Genomic DNA, 16,302 nt, shown 5'->3' on the forward strand with positions numbered 1-16,302 from the left:
GTACACTTGATATATTTGTCCACTGACTTTATGGGTTCACTAAAAGCTTGTGGGGTGCTGATGCTCTAATCTTGACCCAAGTAGAATCCACATGCCTTTACAAACGGCTTGGTCTTTTCCCCATGGAACAATTCAAGGCTCAAGGGTCAGCAATGAATGCACTTGGTCAGGCTTTAGTTCTTTTTGGCTGTCAAGAGACTTACCTCCTTTCAGATGTTTCCCACAATCTCAACAGCCTCTGCCAAGTGTATACAAGTGAAAAGGCCGATGGCATCATGGGACGTGATTGTTTCTTCCGGCTCCAACTTCAGTCTACATTCCTTGTTGACACATTCTTTAGCATTCTTCCAAATGGTGCATTATCTTGCCAGTTGAGGGTGTTAGAATGGTAGGCAGATACTTTTGAAACGCTGTGTGTGACAGAGTTGATTCTTTGGGAATCAGTGGTTGAAATGCCTGAACCTTGTTGCTTGATACTGCTGTACCCCGCGAGCGAGTTAAAGCAGGAGGCCGGAGCCTGTTGGGATGCCGAGGAATATTTCCACAGTCGTCACTAAGGCAAGACATCTAAGGAGCTTTTGATAAGGACCTGGGGCCCTGTGGTATTTTGTCAAGGGCGCAAAGAAGGAGATTGCGTTGGCCGGGAATCGAACCCGGGTCAACTGCTTGGAAGGCAGCTATGCTCACCACTATACCACCAACGCAAGGCTGTGCGCCAGGCATCCTGCTACCTCTATACAATTAAGGCCACACATGACATTGACTCACGGACCCCCTCCAGCGCAAGGTCCATTCGCTGCCGTACCAAGTGACCACTAGGAAGATCAGCTAGAAATATTTCCCCATTCGTGGAGAGAAAGGAAGCCAAGCCAGTAGATACGGTAAAGGTGTGATTGTGCAGTGCGCATGAAGGAACTGGAGATACAAGTTTTGCAAAGGCCTTTCACTCGGGCAAAAGGGACACGGAATGTGTCCCACGCCCAACGTGGGGCTCGAACCCACGACCCTGAGATTAAGAGTCTCATGCTCTACCGACTGAGCTAGCCGGGCTACAGCACTTTTGCTCTTCAAGGCCTCTCACAGCCACCTGAGTCCGCAGACTTTTTGATAGCTTTCGACATAATTCCTTTGGCTAAACTCAATGCGCTTCCAAGTACTACTCTGTTCACTTGCTGTCAGGGCGCTACATCACCATTTTTGCTGTGACTTTGGAGGATCACAACAAAATGCGCTGGCTGATTCCAAACCCTTTTCTCTCTGTGCAAAACATCAAGCCGTAGCCTCCCACATAACATCTGCCAAGTCATTCATTTGCCCTTTCCGGCCGAGGCGGCATCAAGCAATACCTCAACCGAGAAGGTCAAATGCAAAGTGTACGGCGCTGGCTTAGCATGCAAGGTGTCACGTGCTCTTTCCAGTTCCCTTCGATAGCTCAGCTGGTAGAGCGGAGGACTGTAGAGACAAAGCAGCAATCCTTAGGTCGCTGGTTCAATTCCGGCTCGAAGGAAGAGCTTTTTACCCCACGTCTCTGTCTTTTAGAAAGAAGGCAATCTCTTATCACTACAAATGTGCAATTGGGAAGCTTTTTAGGCACCTTCAGTTCATCTTTCATGTCTCCTTTGGGTCAGCTCAAGCACGCTTGTCGTGTGGTCTCTGTGGCGCAATCGGTTAGCGCGTTCGGCTGTTAACCGAAAGGTTGGTGGTTCAAGCCCACCCAGGGACGCTCGTGCTTTCTCTTTACCTTAGCAGGGCCCGCTGCCAAGTCTCACCCTAACCTAAGAAGACAAATAGCGTCCTTTGGCTTGTCTCACACGGCTGACGATTAACCATTCACTCGAGACATTCCTTGAAAACGGACTAGAATAATGTCGCAATCAATTGCTCTTCTTCTGGAATGTTCAAGATCTTTCATAGTTTAGTCAAGCCACTTCTTCGCTTCCGCTGAGTCTCAGGAACAAACCCCAGCATTTCTATTCACACCTGAACACCAGGGGATGTGTGAGAATTGTGGAAGCACCTTTTTTCACCTTACATGATCCCATTGTTGGTGTCAGGAAGCCTGCATAGCTAAAAGTGCCTAGATTGACATGGCCAAAGGCCTCAATTGTTGTCAAATGGCCTGGATAGAGGTGTTAAAAACGTGGAATACAGATAGTGTCAATGTTTAAGCGTGTGCCCCGGGGCTATGCTGGGCTTGAAGTACACAGGGATGCAATGTTTCTTAAAGATCCTTCTGAGTTTTTCCAACGCTCCAGTTACATACGGGATGACTAGATTTCTCCTAGTGTTCTGCTTCTCCCCAGTTTGTTTCCCTGACCTTGCGGAGGTTTTAACCAAGACCCAGTCTGGGTAGCCACAAGCTTTCAAAGCCCTCCTGAGATGTCACGGTAGCACTCTCCTAGTCATGCGCTAGGATTTGTATAGTTGGTCTCTGCTTACCAGAGAGGCTGTCGGGTAAATTCAGTGTGGTATTCTGCTTAACAGAGTGCTGCCATGGATTAGTCAGGTCTGCTCATGATTCTCTGATGTTGTTTGAGTTTGTCTGAGTTATTCCCGCCTTCAGGAAGCTGTGAGAGCTTTCCAGAACATGGGTAGGGGCTAGGCAAATGAACAGCGTGAATACGGATACCGCCCTGGCCAGTTGCAAGGGAGGGCAGTCCTGTGGCATGCTGGGAGTGGCATTTATGTTCTGCGAGCACATGGGCTCAGCGTCTTTCCTGGGAGAGGACTGAACAGCTGGGCTGGAGGCAGGCTGCCTCGCCTGGCGCCGGCTGCCATGAGGCCCCAGGTGGGTGGACCTGAGGGCCTCAAGCCAGTCAGGACGTCAATACTGCTTAACTAAGAGATCAGCTAGATGTCTTCAGTGTGAAAAGTTCTCATTTTGGAGTATCCTACTACAATTCCCCATCCCTATCCCCAGCTCGACAAGAAAACTCCAAAAACAAACATCCCCTAGTCCGGTCATTGAAGGCAAGGAGCGTTTGCGCGCGTGTGTATTTGGCTGAAGAAATACACTGTGCCTGGCTGCGGGGCGAAGTCAAGGGAAACCGGGGCAAACACGCCAGCGTCCCTCGCAAGGGTGGCGTTGCATCTGTGTTCTTTTGTCTTTAGACTCTTTTGGTTGCTACCATGTCAGCCGGATATTGCAGAGTCCTAAGAACCAGCTCGTGTTCCAGTGGGTGGTGGTGTGAGTCAAAAGGCAGATAGCGGTCTGTGTGGGTAGGTTTCCTGGAGACCTCCATGCCCAAGTCAGCCCCTTCCTTGCCTTGTAAGACGCCGTCCAAAAGGGGGCATTTGCTATTCAGTGCCTCTTCCCGTGTACACTTGATATATTTGTCCACTGACTTTATGGGTTCACTAAAAGCTTGTGGGGTGCTGATGCTCTAATCTTGACCCAAGTAGAATCCACATGCCTTTACAAACGGCTTGGTCTTTTCCCCATGGAACAATTCAAGGCTCAAGGGTCAGCAATGAATGCACTTGGTCAGGCTTTAGTTCTTTTTGGCTGTCAAGAGACTTACCTCCTTTCAGATGTTTCCCACAATCTCAACAGCCTCTGCCAAGTGTATACAAGTGAAAAGGCCGATGGCATCATGGGACGTGATTGTTTCTTCCGGCTCCAACTTCAGTCTACATTCCTTGTTGACACATTCTTTAGCATTCTTCCAAATGGTGCATTATCTTGCCAGTTGAGGGTGTTAGAATGGTAGGCAGATACTTTTGAAACGCTGTGTGTGACAGAGTTGATTCTTTGGGAATCAGTGGTTGAAATGCCTGAACCTTGTTGCTTGATACTGCTGTACCCCGCGAGCGAGTTAAAGCAGGAGGCCGGAGCCTGTTGGGATGCCGAGGAATATTTCCACAGTCGTCACTAAGGCAAGACATCTAAGGAGCTTTTGATAAGGACCTGGGGCCCTGTGGTATTTTGTCAAGGGCGCAAAGAAGGAGATTGCGTTGGCCGGGAATCGAACCCGGGTCAACTGCTTGGAAGGCAGCTATGCTCACCACTATACCACCAACGCAAGGCTGTGCGCCAGGCATCCTGCTACCTCTATACAATTAAGGCCACACATGACATTGACTCACGGACCCCCTCCAGCGCAAGGTCCATTCGCTGCCGTACCAAGTGACCACTAGGAAGATCAGCTAGAAATATTTCCCCATTCGTGGAGAGAAAGGAAGCCAAGCCAGTAGATACGGTAAAGGTGTGATTGTGCAGTGCGCATGAAGGAACTGGAGATACAAGTTTTGCAAAGGCCTTTCACTCGGGCAAAAGGGACACGGAATGTGTCCCACGCCCAACGTGGGGCTCGAACCCACGACCCTGAGATTAAGAGTCTCATGCTCTACCGACTGAGCTAGCCGGGCTACAGCACTTTTGCTCTTCAAGGCCTCTCACAGCCACCTGAGTCCGCAGACTTTTTGATAGCTTTCGACATAATTCCTTTGGCTAAACTCAATGCGCTTCCAAGTACTACTCTGTTCACTTGCTGTCAGGGCGCTACATCACCATTTTTGCTGTGACTTTGGAGGATCACAACAAAATGCGCTGGCTGATTCCAAACCCTTTTCTCTCTGTGCAAAACATCAAGCCGTAGCCTCCCACATAACATCTGCCAAGTCATTCATTTGCCCTTTCCGGCCGAGGCGGCATCAAGCAATACCTCAACCGAGAAGGTCAAATGCAAAGTGTACGGCGCTGGCTTAGCATGCAAGGTGTCACGTGCTCTTTCCAGTTCCCTTCGATAGCTCAGCTGGTAGAGCGGAGGACTGTAGAAACAAAGCAGCAATCCTTAGGTCGCTGGTTCAATTCCGGCTCGAAGGAAGAGCTTTTTACCCCACGTCTCTGTCTTTTAGAAAGAAGGCAATCTCTTATCACTACAAATGTGCAATTGGGAAGCTTTTTAGGCACCTTCAGTTCATCTTTCATGTCTCCTTTGGGTCAGCTCAAGCACGCTTGTCGTGTGGTCTCTGTGGCGCAATCGGTTAGCGCGTTCGGCTGTTAACCGAAAGGTTGGTGGTTCAAGCCCACCCAGGGACGCTCGTGCTTTCTCTTTACCTTAGCAGGGCCCGCTGCCAAGTCTCACCCTAACCTAAGAAGACAAATAGCGTCCTTTGGCTTGTCTCACACGGCTGACGATTAACCATTCACTCGAGACATTCCTTGAAAACGGACTAGAATAATGTCGCAATCAATTGCTCTTCTTCTGGAATGTTCAAGATCTTTCATAGGTTAGTCAAGCCACTTCTTCGCTTCCGCTGAGTCTCAGGAACAAACCCCAGCATTTCTATTCACACCTGAACACCAGGGGATGTGTGAGAATTGTGGAAGCACCTTTTTTCACCTTACATGATCCCATTGTTGGTGTCAGGAAGCCTGCATAGCTAAAAGTGCCTAGATTGACATGGCCAAAGGCCTCAATTGTTGTCAAATGGCCTGGATAGAGGTGTTAAAAACGTGGAATACAGATAGTGTCAATGTTTAAGCGTGTGCCCCGGGGCTATGCTGGGCTTGAAGTACACAGGGATGCAATGTTTCTTAAAGATCCTTCTGAGTTTTTCCGACGCTCCAGTTACATACGGGATGACTAGATTTCTCCTAGTGTTCTGCTTCTCCCCAGTTTGTTTCCCTGACCTTGCGGAGGTTTTAACCAAGACCCAGTCTGGGTAGCCACAAGCTTTCAAAGCCCTCCTGAGATGTCACGGTAGCACTCTCCTAGTCATGCGCTAGGATTTGTATAGTTGGTCTCTGCTTACCAGAGAGGCTGTCGGGTAAATTCAGTGTGGTATTCTGCTTAACAGAGTGCTGCCATGGATTAGTCAGGTCTGCTCATGATTCTCTGATGTTGTTTGAGTTTGTCTGAGTTATTCCCGCCTTCAGGAAGCTGTGAGAGCTTTCCAGAACATGGGTAGGGGCTAGGCAAATGAACAGCGTGAATACGGATACCGCCCTGGCCAGTTGCAAGGGAGGGCAGTCCTGTGGCATGCTGGGAGTGGCATTTATGTTCTGCGAGCACATGGGCTCAGCGTCTTTCCTGGGAGAGGACTGAACAGCTGGGCTGGAGGCAGGCTGCCTCGCCTGGCGCCGGCTGCCATGAGGCCCCAGGTGGGTGGACCTGAGGGCCTCAAGCCAGTCAGGACGTCAATACTGCTTAACTAAGAGATCAGCTAGATGTCTTCAGTGTGAAAAGTTCTCATTTTGGAGTATCCTACTACAATTCCCCATCCCTATCCCCAGCTCGACAAGAAAACTCCAAAAACAAACATGCCCTAGTCCGGTCATTGAAGGCAAGGAGCGTTTGCGCGCGTGTGTATTTGGCTGAAGAAATACACTGTGCCTGGCTGCGGGGCGAAGTCAAGGGAAACCGGGGCAAACACGCCAGCGTCCCTCGCAAGGGTGGCGTTGCATCTGTGTTCTTTTGTCTTTAGACTCTTTTGGTTGCTACCATGTCAGCCGGATATTGCAGAGTCCTAAGAACCCCCAGCTCGTGTTCCAGTGGGTGGTGGTGTGAGTCAAAAGGCAGATAGCGGTCTGTGTGGGTAGGTTTCCTGGAGACCTCCATGCCCAAGTCAGCCCCTTCCTTGCCTTGTAAGACGCCGTCCAAAAGGGGGCATTTGCTATTCAGTGCCTCTTCCCGTGTACACTTGATGTATTTGTCCACTGACTTTATGGGTTCACTAAAAGCTTGTGGGGTGCTGATGCTCTAATCTTGACCCAAGTAGAATCCACATGCCTTTACAAACGGCTTGGTCTTTTCCCCATGGAACAATTCAAGGCTCAAGGGTCAGCAATGAATGCACTTGGTCAGGCTTTAGTTCTTTTTGGCTGTCAAGAGACTTACCTCCTTTCAGATGTTTCCCACAATCTCAACAGCCTCTGCCAAGTGTATGCAAGTGAAAAGGCCGATGGCATCATGGGACGTGATTGTTTCTTCCGGCTCCAACTTCAGTCTACATTCCTTGTTGACACATTCTTTAGCATTCTTCCAAATGGTGCATTATCTTGCCAGTTGAGGGTGTTAGAATGGTAGGCAGATACTTAGAAACGCTGTGTGTGACAGAGTTGATTCTTTGGGAATCAGTGGTTGAAATGCCTGAACCTTGTTGCTTGATACTGCTGTACCCCGCGAGCGAGTTAAAGCAGGAGGCCGGAGCCTGTTGGGATGCCGAGGAATATTTCCACAGTCGTCACTAAGGCAAGACATCTAAGGAGCTTTTGATAAGGACCTGGGGCCCTGTGGTATTTTGTCAAGGGCGCAAAGAAGGAGATTGCGTTGGCCGGGAATCGAACCCGGGTCAACTGCTTGGAAGGCAGCTATGCTCACCACTATACCACCAACGCAAGGCTGTGCGCCAGGCATCCTGCTACCTCTATACAATTAAGGCCACACATGACATTGACTCACGGACCCCCTCCAGCGCAAGGTCCATTCGCTGCCGTACCAAGTGACCACTAGGAAGATCAGCTAGAAATATTTCCCCATTCGTGGAGAGAAAGGAAGCCAAGCCAGTAGATACGGTAAAGGTGTGATTGTGCAGTGCGCATGAAGGAACTGGAGATACAAGTTTTGCAAAGGCCTTTCACTCGGGCAAAAGGGACACGGAATGCGTCCCACGCCCAACGTGGGGCTCGAACCCACGACCCTGAGATTAAGAGTCTCATGCTCTACCGACTGAGCTAGCCGGGCTACAGCACTTTTGCTCTTCAAGGCCTCTCACAGCCACCTGAGTCCGCAGACTTTTTGATAGCTTTCGACATAATTCCTTTGGCTAAACTCAATGCGCTTCCAAGTACTACTCTGTTCACTTGCTGTCAGGGCGCTACATCACCATTTTTGCTGTGACTTTGGAGGATCACAACAAAATGCGCTGGCTGATTCCAAACCCTTTTCTCTCTGTGCAAAACATCAAGCCGTAGCCTCCCACATAACATCTGCCAAGTCATTCATTTGCCCTTTCCGGCCGAGGCGGCATCAAGCAATACCTCAACCGAGAAGGTCAAATGCAAAGTGTACGGCGCTGGCTTAGCATGCAAGGTGTCACGTGCTCTTCCCAGTTCCCTTCGATAGCTCAGCTGGTAGAGCGGAGGACTGTAGAGACAAAGCAGCAATCCTTAGGTCGCTGGTTCAATTCCGGCTCGAAGGCAGAGCTTTTTACCCCGCGTCTCTGCCTTTTAGAAAGAAGGCAATCTCTTATCACTACAAATGTGCAATTGGGAAGCTTTTTAGGCACCTTCAGTTCATCTTTCATGTCTCCTTTGGGCCAGCTCAAGCACGCTTGTCGTGTGGTCTCTTTGGCGCAATCGGTTAGCGCATTCGGCTGTTAACCGAAAGGTTGGTGGTTCAAGCCCACCCAGGGACGCTCGTGCTTTCTCTTTACCTTAGTAGGGCCCGCTGCCAAGTCTCACCCTAACCTAAGAAGACAAATAGCGTCCTTTGGCTTGTCTCACACGGCTGACGATTAACCATTCACTCGAGACATTCCTTGAAAACGGACTAGAATAATGTCGCAATCAATTGCTCTTCTTCTGGAATGTTCAAGATCTTTCATAGTTTAGTCAAGCCACTTCTTCGCTTCCGCTGAGTCTCAGGAACAAACCCCAGCATTTCTATTCACACCTGAACACCAGGGGATGTGTGAGAATTGTGGAAGCACCTTTTTTCACCTTACATGATCCCATTGTTGGTGTCAGGAAGCCTGCATAGCTAAAAGTGCCTAGATTGACATGGCCAAAGGCCTCAATTGTTGTCAAATGGCCTGGATAGAGGTGTTAAAAACGTGGAATACAGATAGTGTCAATGTTTAAGCGTGTGCCCCGGGGCTATGCTGGGCTTGAAGTACACAGGGATGCAATGTTTCTTAAAGATCCTTCTGAGTTTTTCCGACGCTCCAGTTACATACGGGATGACTAGATTTCTCCTAGTGTTCTGCTTCTCCCCAGTTTGTTTCCCTGACCTTGCGGAGGTTTTAACCAAGACCCAGTCTGGGTAGCCACAAGCTTTCAAAGCCCTCCTGAGATGTCACGGTAGCACTCTCCTAGTCATGCGCTAGGATTTGTATAGTTGGTCTCTGCTTACCAGAGAGGCTGTCGGGTAAATTCAGTGTGGTATTCTGCTTAACAGAGTGCTGCCATGGATTAGTCAGGTCTGCTCATGATTCTCTGATGTTGTTTGAGTTTGTCTGAGTTATTCCCGCCTTCAGGAAGCTGTGAGAGCTTTCCAGAACATGGGTAGGGGCTAGGCAAATGAACAGCGTGAATACGGATACCGCCCTGGCCAGTTGCAAGGGAGGGCAGTCCTGTGGCATGCTGGGAGTGGCATTTATGTTCTGCGAGCACATGGGCTCAGCGTCTTTCCTGGGAGAGGACTGAACAGCTGGGCTGGAGGCAGGCTGCCTCGCCTGGCGCCGGCTGCCATGAGGCCCCAGGTGGGTGGACCTGAGGGCCTCAAGCCAGTCAGGACGTCAATACTGCTTAACTAAGAGATCAGCTAGATGTCTTCAGTGTGAAAAGTTCTCATTTTGGAGTATCCTACTACAATTCCCCATCCCTATCCCCAGCTCGACAAGAAAACTCCAAAAACAAACATCCCCTAGTCCGGTCATTGAAGGCAAGGAGCGTTTGCGCGCGTGTGTATTTGGCTGAAGAAATACACTGTGCCTGGCTGCGGGGCGAAGTCAAGGGAAACCGGGGCAAACACGCCAGCGTCCCTCGCAAGGGTGGCGTTGCATCTGTGTTCTTTTGTCTTTAGACTCTTTTGGTTGCTACCATGTCAGCCGGATATTGCAGAGTCCTAAGAACCAGCTCGTGTTCCAGTGGGTGGTGGTGTGAGTCAAAAGGCAGATAGCGGTCTGTGTGGGTAGGTTTCCTGGAGACCTCCATGCCCAAGTCAGCCCCTTCCTTGCCTTGTAAGACGCCGTCCAAAAGGGGGCATTTGCTATTCAGTGCCTCTTCCCGTGTACACTTGATATATTTGTCCACTGACTTTATGGGTTCACTAAAAGCTTGTGGGGTGCTGATGCTCTAATCTTGACCCAAGTAGAATCCACATGCCTTTACAAACGGCTTGGTCTTTTCCCCATGGAACAATTCAAGGCTCAAGGGTCAGCAATGAATGCACTTGGTCAGGCTTTAGTTCTTTTTGGCTGTCAAGAGACTTACCTCCTTTCAGATGTTTCCCACAATCTCAACAGCCTCTGCCAAGTGTATACAAGTGAAAAGGCCGATGGCATCACGGGACGTGATTGTTTCTTCCGGCTCCAACTTCAGTCTACATTCCTTGTTGACACATTCTTTAGCATTCTTCCAAATGGTGCATTATCTTGCCAGTTGAGGGTGTTAGAATGGTAGGCAGATACTTTTGAAACGCTGTGTGTGACAGAGTTGATTCTTTGGGAATCAGTGGTTGAAATGCCTGAACCTTGTTGCTTGATACTGCTGTACCCCGCGAGCGAGTTAAAGCAGGAGGCCGGAGCCTGTTGGGATGCCGAGGAATATTTCCACAGTCGTCACTAAGGCAAGACATCTAAGGAGCTTTTGATAAGGACCTGGGGCCCTGTGGTATTTTGTCAAGGGCGCAAAGAAGGAGATTGCGTTGGCCGGGAATCGAACCCGGGTCAACTGCTTGGAAGGCAGCTATGCTCACCACTATACCACCAACGCAAGGCTGTGCGCCAGGCATCCTGCTACCTCTATACAATTAAGGCCACACATGACATTGACTCACGGACCCCCTCCAGCGCAAGGTCCATTCGCTGCCGTACCAAGTGACCACTAGGAAGATCAGCTAGAAATATTTCCCCATTCGTGGAGAGAAAGGAAGCCAAGCCAGTAGATACGGTAAAGGTGTGATTGTGCAGTGCGCATGAAGGAACTGGAGATACAAGTTTTGCAAAGGCCTTTCACTCGGGCAAAAGGGACACGGAATGTGTCCCACACCCAACGTGGGGCTCGAACCCACGACCCTGAGATTAAGAGTCTCATGCTCTACCGACTGAGCTAGCCGGGCTACAGCACTTTTGCTCTTCAAGGCCTCTCACAGCCACCTGAGTCCGCAGACTTTTTGATAGCTTTCGACATAATTCCTTTGGCTAAACTCAATGCGCTTCCAAGTACTACTCTGTTCACTTGCTGTCAGGGCGCTACATCACCATTTTTGCTGTGACTTTGGAGGATCACAACAAAATGCGCTGGCTGATTCCAAACCCTTTTCTCTCTGTGCAAAACATCAAGCCGTAGCCTCCCACATAACATCTGCCAAGTCATTCATTTGCCCTTTCCGGCCGAGGCGGCATCAAGCAATACCTCAACCGAGAAGGTCAAATGCAAAGTGTACGGCGCTGGCTTAGCATGCAAGGTGTCACGTGCTCTTCCCAGTTCCCTTCGATAGCTCAGCTGGTAGAGCGGAGGACTGTAGAGACAAAGCAGCAATCCTTAGGTCGCTGGTTCAATTCCGGCTCGAAGGAAGAGCTTTTTACCCCGCGTCTCTACTTTTAGAAAGAAGGCAATCTCTTATCTCTACAAATGTGCAATTGGGAAGCTTTTTAGGCACCTTCAGTTCATCTTTCATGTCTCCTTTGGGCCAGCTCAAGCGCGCTTGTCGTGTGGTCTCTGTGGCGCAATCGGTTAGCGCGTTCGGCTGTTAACCGAAAGGTTGGTGGTTCAAGCCCACCCAGGGACTTTCTCTTTACCTTAGCAGGGCCCGCTGCCAAGTCTCACCCTAACCTAAGAAGACAAATAGCGTCCTTTGGCTTGTCTCACACGGCTGACGATTAACCATTCACTCGAGACATTCCTTGAAAACGGACTAGAATAATGTCGCAATCAATTGCTCTTCTTCTGGAATGTTCAAGATCTTTCATAGTTTAGTCAAGCCACTTCTTCGCTTCCGCTGAGTCTCAGGAACAAACCCCAGCATTTCTATTCACACCTGAACACCAGGGGATGTGTGAGAATTGTGGAAGCACCTTTTTTCACCTTACATGATCCCATTGTTGGTGTCAGGAAGCCTGCATAGCTAAAAGTGCCTAGATTGACATGGCCAAAGGCCTCAATTGTTGTCAAATGGCCTGGATAGAGGTGTTAAAAACGTGGAATACAGATAGTGTCAATGTTTAAGCGTGTGCCCCGGGGCTATGCTGGGCTTGAAGTACACAGGGATGCAATGTTTCTTAAAGATCCTTCTGAGTTTTTCCAACGCTCCAGTTACATACGGGATGACTAGATTTCTCCTAGTGTTCTGCTTCTCCCCAGTTTGTTTCCCTGACCTTGCGGAGGTTTTAACCAAGACCCAGTCTGGGTAGCCACAAGCTTTCAAAGCCCTCCTGAGATGTCACGGTAGCACTCTCCTAGTCATGCGCTAGGATTTGTATAGTTGGTCTCTGCTTACCAGAGAGGCTGTCGGGTAAATTCAGTGTGGTATTCTGCTTAACAGAGTGCTGCCATGGATTAGTCAGGTCTGCTCATGATTCTCTGATGTTGTTTGAGTTTGTCTGAGTTATTCCCGCCTTCAGGAAGCTGTGAGAGCTTTCCAGAACATGGGTAGGGGCTAGGCAAATGAACAGCGTGAATACGGATACCGCCCTGGCCAGTTGCAAGGGAGGGCAGTCCTGTGGCATGCTGGGAGTGGCATTTATGTTCTGCGAGCACATGGGCTCAGCGTCTTTCCTGGGAGAGGACTGAACAGCTGGGCTGGAGGCAGGCTGCCTCGCCTGGCGCCGGCTGCCATGAGGCCCCAGGTGGGTGGACCTGAGGGCCTCAAGCCAGTCAGGACGTCAATACTGCTTAACTAAGAGATCAGCTAGATGTCTTCAGTGTGAAAAGTTCTCATTTTGGAGTATCCTACTACAATTCCCCATCCCTATCCCCAGCTCGACAAGAAAACTCCAAAAACAAACATGCCCTAGTCCGGTCATTGAAGGCAAGGAGCGTTTGCGCGCGTGTGTATTTGGCTGAAGAAATACACTGTGCCTGGCTGCGGGGCGAAGTCAAGGGAAACCGGGGCAAACACGCCAGCGTCCCTCGCAAGGGTGGCGTTGCATCTGTGTTCTTTTGTCTTTAGACTCTTTTGGTTGCTACCATGTCAGCCGGATATTGCAGAGTCCTAAGAACCAGCTCGTGTTCCAGTGGGTGGTGGTGTGAGTCAAAAGGCAGATAGCGGTCTGTGTGGGTAGGTTTCCTGGAGACCTCCATGCCCAAGTCAGCCCCTTCCTTGCCTTGTAAGACGCCGTCCAAAAGGGGGCATTTGCTATTCAGTGCCTCTTCCCGTGTACACTTGATATATTTGTCCACTGACTTTATGGGTTCACTAAAAGCTTGTGGGGTGCTGATGCTCTAATCTTGACCCAAGTAGAATCCACATGCCTTTACAAACGGCTTGGTCTTTTCCCCATGGAACAATTCAAGGCTCAAGGGTCAGCAATGAATGCACTTGGTCAGGCTTTAGTTCTTTTTGGCTGTCAAGAGACTTACCTCCTTTCAGATGTTTCCCACAATCTCAACAGCCTCTGCCAAGTGTATACAAGTGAAAAGGCCGATGGCATCACGGGACGTGATTGTTTCTTCCGGCTCCAACTTCAGTCTACATTCCTTGTTGACACATTCTTTAGCATTCTTCCAAATGGTGCATTATCTTGCCAGTTGAGGGTGTTAGAATGGTAGGCAGATACTTTTGAAACGCTGTGTGTGACAGAGTTGATTCTTTGGGAATCAGTGGTTGAAATGCCTGAACCTTGTTGCTTGATACTGCTGTACCCCGCGAGCGAGTTAAAGCAGGAGGCCGGAGCCTGTTGGGATGCCGAGGAATATTTCCACAGTCGTCACTAAGGCAAGACATCTAAGGAGCTTTTGATAAGGACCTGGGGCCCTGTGGTATTTTGTCAAGGGCGCAAAGAAGGAGATTGCGTTGGCCGGGAATCGAACCCGGGTCAACTGCTTGGAAGGCAGCTATGCTCACCACTATACCACCAACGCAAGGCTGTGCGCCAGGCATCCTGCTACCTCTATACAATTAAGGCCACACATGACATTGACTCACGGACCCCCTCCAGCGCAAGGTCCATTCGCTGCCGTACCAAGTGACCACTAGGAAGATCAGCTAGAAATATTTCCCCATTCGTGGAGAGAAAGGAAGCCAAGCCAGTAGATACGGTAAAGGTGTGATTGTGCAGTGCGCATGAAGGAACTGGAGATACAAGTTTTGCAAAGGCCTTTCACTCGGGCAAAAGGGACACGGAATGTGTCCCACGCCCAACGTGGGGCTCGAACCCACGACCCTGAGATTAAGAGTCTCATGCTCTACCGACTGAGCTAGCCGGGCTACAGCACTTTTGCTCTTCAAGGCCTCTCACAGCCACCTGAGTCCGCAGACTTTTTGATAGCTTTCGACATAATTCCTTTGGCTAAACTCAATGCGCTTCCAAGTACTACTCTGTTCACTTGCTGTCAGGGCGCTACATCACCATTTTTGCTGTGACTTTGGAGGATCACAACAAAATGCGCTGGCTGATTCCAAACCCTTTTCTCTCTGTGCAAAACATCAAGCCGTAGCCTCCCACATAACATCTGCCAAGTCATTCATGTGCCCTTTCCGGCCGAGGCGGCATCAAGCAATACCTCAACCGAGAAGGTCAAATGCAAAGTGTACGGCGCTGGCTTAGCATGCAAGGTGTCACGTGCTCTTCCCAGTTCCCTTCGATAGCTCAGCTGGTAGAGCGGAGGACTGTAGAGACAAAGCAGCAATCCTTAGGTCGCTGGTTCAATTCCGGCTCGAAGGAAGAGCTTTTTACCCCGCGTCTCTACTTTTAGAAAGAAGGCAATCTCTTATCTCTACAAATGTGCAATTGGGAAGCTTTTTAGGTACCTTCAGTTCATCTTTCATGTCTCCTTTGGGCCAGCTCAAGCGCGCTTGTCGTGTGGTCTCTGTGGCGCAATCGGTTAGCGCGTTCGGCTGTTAACCGAAAGGTTGGTGGTTCAAGCCCACCCAGGGACTTTCTCTTTACCTTAGCAGGGCCCGCTGTCAAGTCTCACCCTAACCTAAGAAGACAAATAGCGTCCTTTGGCTTGTCTCACACGGCTGACGATTAACCATTCACTCGAGACATTCCTTGAAAACGGACTAGAATAATGTCGCAATCAATTGCTCTTCTTCTGGAATGTTCAAGATCTTTCATAGTTTAGTCAAGCCACTTCTTCGCTTCCGCTGAGTCTCAGGAACAAACCCCAGCATTTCTATTCACACCTGAACACCAGGGGATGTGTGAGAATTGTGGAAGCACCTTTTTTCACCTTACATGATCCCATTGTTGGTGTCAGGAAGCCTGCATAGCTAAAAGTGCCTAGATTGACATGGCCAAAGGCCTCAATTGTTGTCAAATGGCCTGGATAGAGGTGTTAAAAACGTGGAATACAGATAGTGTCAATGTTTAAGCGTGTGCCCCGGGGCTATGCTGGGCTTGAAGTACACAGGGATGCAATGTTTCTTAAAGATCCTTCTGAGTTTTTCCGACGCTCCAGTTACATACGGGATGACTAGATTTCTCCTAGTGTTCTGCTTCTCCCCAGTTTGTTTCCCTGACCTTGCGGAGGTTTTAACCAAGACCCAGTCTGGGTAGCCACAAGCTTTCAAAGCCCTCCTGAGATGTCACGGTAGCACTCTCCTAGTCATGCGCTAGGATTTGTATAGTTGGTCTCTGCTTACCAGAGAGGCTGTCGGGTAAATTCAGTGTGGTATTCTGCTTAACAGAGTGCTGCCATGGATTAGTCAGGTCTGCTCATGATTCTCTGATGTTGTTTGAGTTTGTCTGAGTTATTCCCGCCTTCAGGAAGCTGTGAGAGCTTTCCAGAACATGGGTAGGGGCTAGGCAAATGAACAGCGTGAATACGGATACCGCCCTGGCCAGTTGCAAGGGAGGGCAGTCCTGTGGCATGCTGGGAGTGGCATTTATGTTCTGCGAGCACATGGGCTCAGCGTCTTTCCTGGGAGAGGACTGAACAGCTGGGCTGGAGGCAGGCTGCCTCGCCTGGCGCCGGCTGCCATGAGGCCCCAGGTGGGTGGACCTGAGGGCCTCAAGCCAGTCAGGACGTCAATACTGCTTAACTAAGAGATCAGCTAGATGTCTTCAGTGTGAAAAGTTCTCATTTTGGAGTATCCTACTACAATTCCCCATCCCTATCCCCAGCTCGACAAGAAAACTCCAAAAACAAACATCCCCTAGTCCGGTCATTGAAGGCAAGGAGCGTTTGCGCGCGTGTGTATTTGGCTGAAGAAATACACTGTGCCTGGCTGCGGGGCGAAGTCAAGGGAA

The 16,302-nt window shown here is 49.7% G+C and overlaps 18 non-coding genes across 18 annotated transcripts; 9 read left to right on the forward strand and 9 right to left on the reverse strand.

Annotated features, from left to right (window-relative positions):
* Window positions 1–632: 632 nt before the first annotated feature.
* On the reverse strand, window positions 633–704 carry TRNAG-UCC (transfer RNA glycine (anticodon UCC)). The gene has a single exon. It is a non-coding gene; the product is annotated as a tRNA-Gly (tRNA).
* A 273-nt stretch (window positions 705–977) lies between these two features.
* On the reverse strand, window positions 978–1,050 carry TRNAK-CUU (transfer RNA lysine (anticodon CUU)). The gene has a single exon. It is a non-coding gene; the product is annotated as a tRNA-Lys (tRNA).
* Window positions 1,051–1,421: 371 nt separating this feature from the next.
* On the forward strand, window positions 1,422–1,507 carry TRNAY-GUA (transfer RNA tyrosine (anticodon GUA)). The gene is given in 2 exon segments: window positions 1,422–1,458; window positions 1,472–1,507. It is a non-coding gene; the product is annotated as a tRNA-Tyr (tRNA).
* A 142-nt stretch (window positions 1,508–1,649) lies between these two features.
* Window positions 1,650–1,723, forward strand: TRNAN-GUU (transfer RNA asparagine (anticodon GUU)). Its single transcript has one exon. It is a non-coding gene; the product is annotated as a tRNA-Asn (tRNA).
* Window positions 1,724–3,950: 2,227 nt separating this feature from the next.
* TRNAG-UCC (transfer RNA glycine (anticodon UCC)) lies at window positions 3,951–4,022 on the reverse strand. Its single transcript has one exon. It is a non-coding gene; the product is annotated as a tRNA-Gly (tRNA).
* A 273-nt stretch (window positions 4,023–4,295) lies between these two features.
* Window positions 4,296–4,368, reverse strand: TRNAK-CUU (transfer RNA lysine (anticodon CUU)). Its single transcript has one exon. It is a non-coding gene; the product is annotated as a tRNA-Lys (tRNA).
* Window positions 4,369–4,739: 371 nt separating this feature from the next.
* Window positions 4,740–4,825, forward strand: TRNAY-GUA (transfer RNA tyrosine (anticodon GUA)). Its single transcript is given in 2 exon segments — window positions 4,740–4,776; window positions 4,790–4,825. It is a non-coding gene; the product is annotated as a tRNA-Tyr (tRNA).
* A 142-nt stretch (window positions 4,826–4,967) lies between these two features.
* Window positions 4,968–5,041, forward strand: TRNAN-GUU (transfer RNA asparagine (anticodon GUU)). Its single transcript has one exon. It is a non-coding gene; the product is annotated as a tRNA-Asn (tRNA).
* A 2,229-nt stretch (window positions 5,042–7,270) lies between these two features.
* TRNAG-UCC (transfer RNA glycine (anticodon UCC)) lies at window positions 7,271–7,342 on the reverse strand. Its single transcript has one exon. It is a non-coding gene; the product is annotated as a tRNA-Gly (tRNA).
* A 273-nt stretch (window positions 7,343–7,615) lies between these two features.
* TRNAK-CUU (transfer RNA lysine (anticodon CUU)) lies at window positions 7,616–7,688 on the reverse strand. The gene has a single exon. It is a non-coding gene; the product is annotated as a tRNA-Lys (tRNA).
* A 371-nt stretch (window positions 7,689–8,059) lies between these two features.
* TRNAY-GUA (transfer RNA tyrosine (anticodon GUA)) lies at window positions 8,060–8,145 on the forward strand. Its single transcript is given in 2 exon segments — window positions 8,060–8,096; window positions 8,110–8,145. It is a non-coding gene; the product is annotated as a tRNA-Tyr (tRNA).
* Window positions 8,146–10,588: 2,443 nt separating this feature from the next.
* TRNAG-UCC (transfer RNA glycine (anticodon UCC)) lies at window positions 10,589–10,660 on the reverse strand. Its single transcript has one exon. It is a non-coding gene; the product is annotated as a tRNA-Gly (tRNA).
* Window positions 10,661–11,377: 717 nt separating this feature from the next.
* TRNAY-GUA (transfer RNA tyrosine (anticodon GUA)) lies at window positions 11,378–11,463 on the forward strand. Its single transcript is given in 2 exon segments — window positions 11,378–11,414; window positions 11,428–11,463. It is a non-coding gene; the product is annotated as a tRNA-Tyr (tRNA).
* A 141-nt stretch (window positions 11,464–11,604) lies between these two features.
* Window positions 11,605–11,678, forward strand: TRNAN-GUU (transfer RNA asparagine (anticodon GUU)). The gene has a single exon. It is a non-coding gene; the product is annotated as a tRNA-Asn (tRNA).
* A 2,219-nt stretch (window positions 11,679–13,897) lies between these two features.
* TRNAG-UCC (transfer RNA glycine (anticodon UCC)) lies at window positions 13,898–13,969 on the reverse strand. Its single transcript has one exon. It is a non-coding gene; the product is annotated as a tRNA-Gly (tRNA).
* Window positions 13,970–14,242: 273 nt separating this feature from the next.
* TRNAK-CUU (transfer RNA lysine (anticodon CUU)) lies at window positions 14,243–14,315 on the reverse strand. Its single transcript has one exon. It is a non-coding gene; the product is annotated as a tRNA-Lys (tRNA).
* Window positions 14,316–14,686: 371 nt separating this feature from the next.
* On the forward strand, window positions 14,687–14,772 carry TRNAY-GUA (transfer RNA tyrosine (anticodon GUA)). Its single transcript is given in 2 exon segments — window positions 14,687–14,723; window positions 14,737–14,772. It is a non-coding gene; the product is annotated as a tRNA-Tyr (tRNA).
* Window positions 14,773–14,913: 141 nt separating this feature from the next.
* TRNAN-GUU (transfer RNA asparagine (anticodon GUU)) lies at window positions 14,914–14,987 on the forward strand. The gene has a single exon. It is a non-coding gene; the product is annotated as a tRNA-Asn (tRNA).
* The last annotated feature ends 1,315 nt before the right edge of the window (window positions 14,988–16,302 follow it).

The sequence above is a fragment of the Staurois parvus genome, unplaced genomic scaffold, assembly GCF_062004578.1.
Source record: "Staurois parvus isolate SC_StPar_1 unplaced genomic scaffold, SC_StPar_1.0 ptg002181l, whole genome shotgun sequence".
In the NCBI taxonomy this organism is placed as follows: domain Eukaryota; kingdom Metazoa; phylum Chordata; class Amphibia; order Anura; family Ranidae; genus Staurois; species Staurois parvus.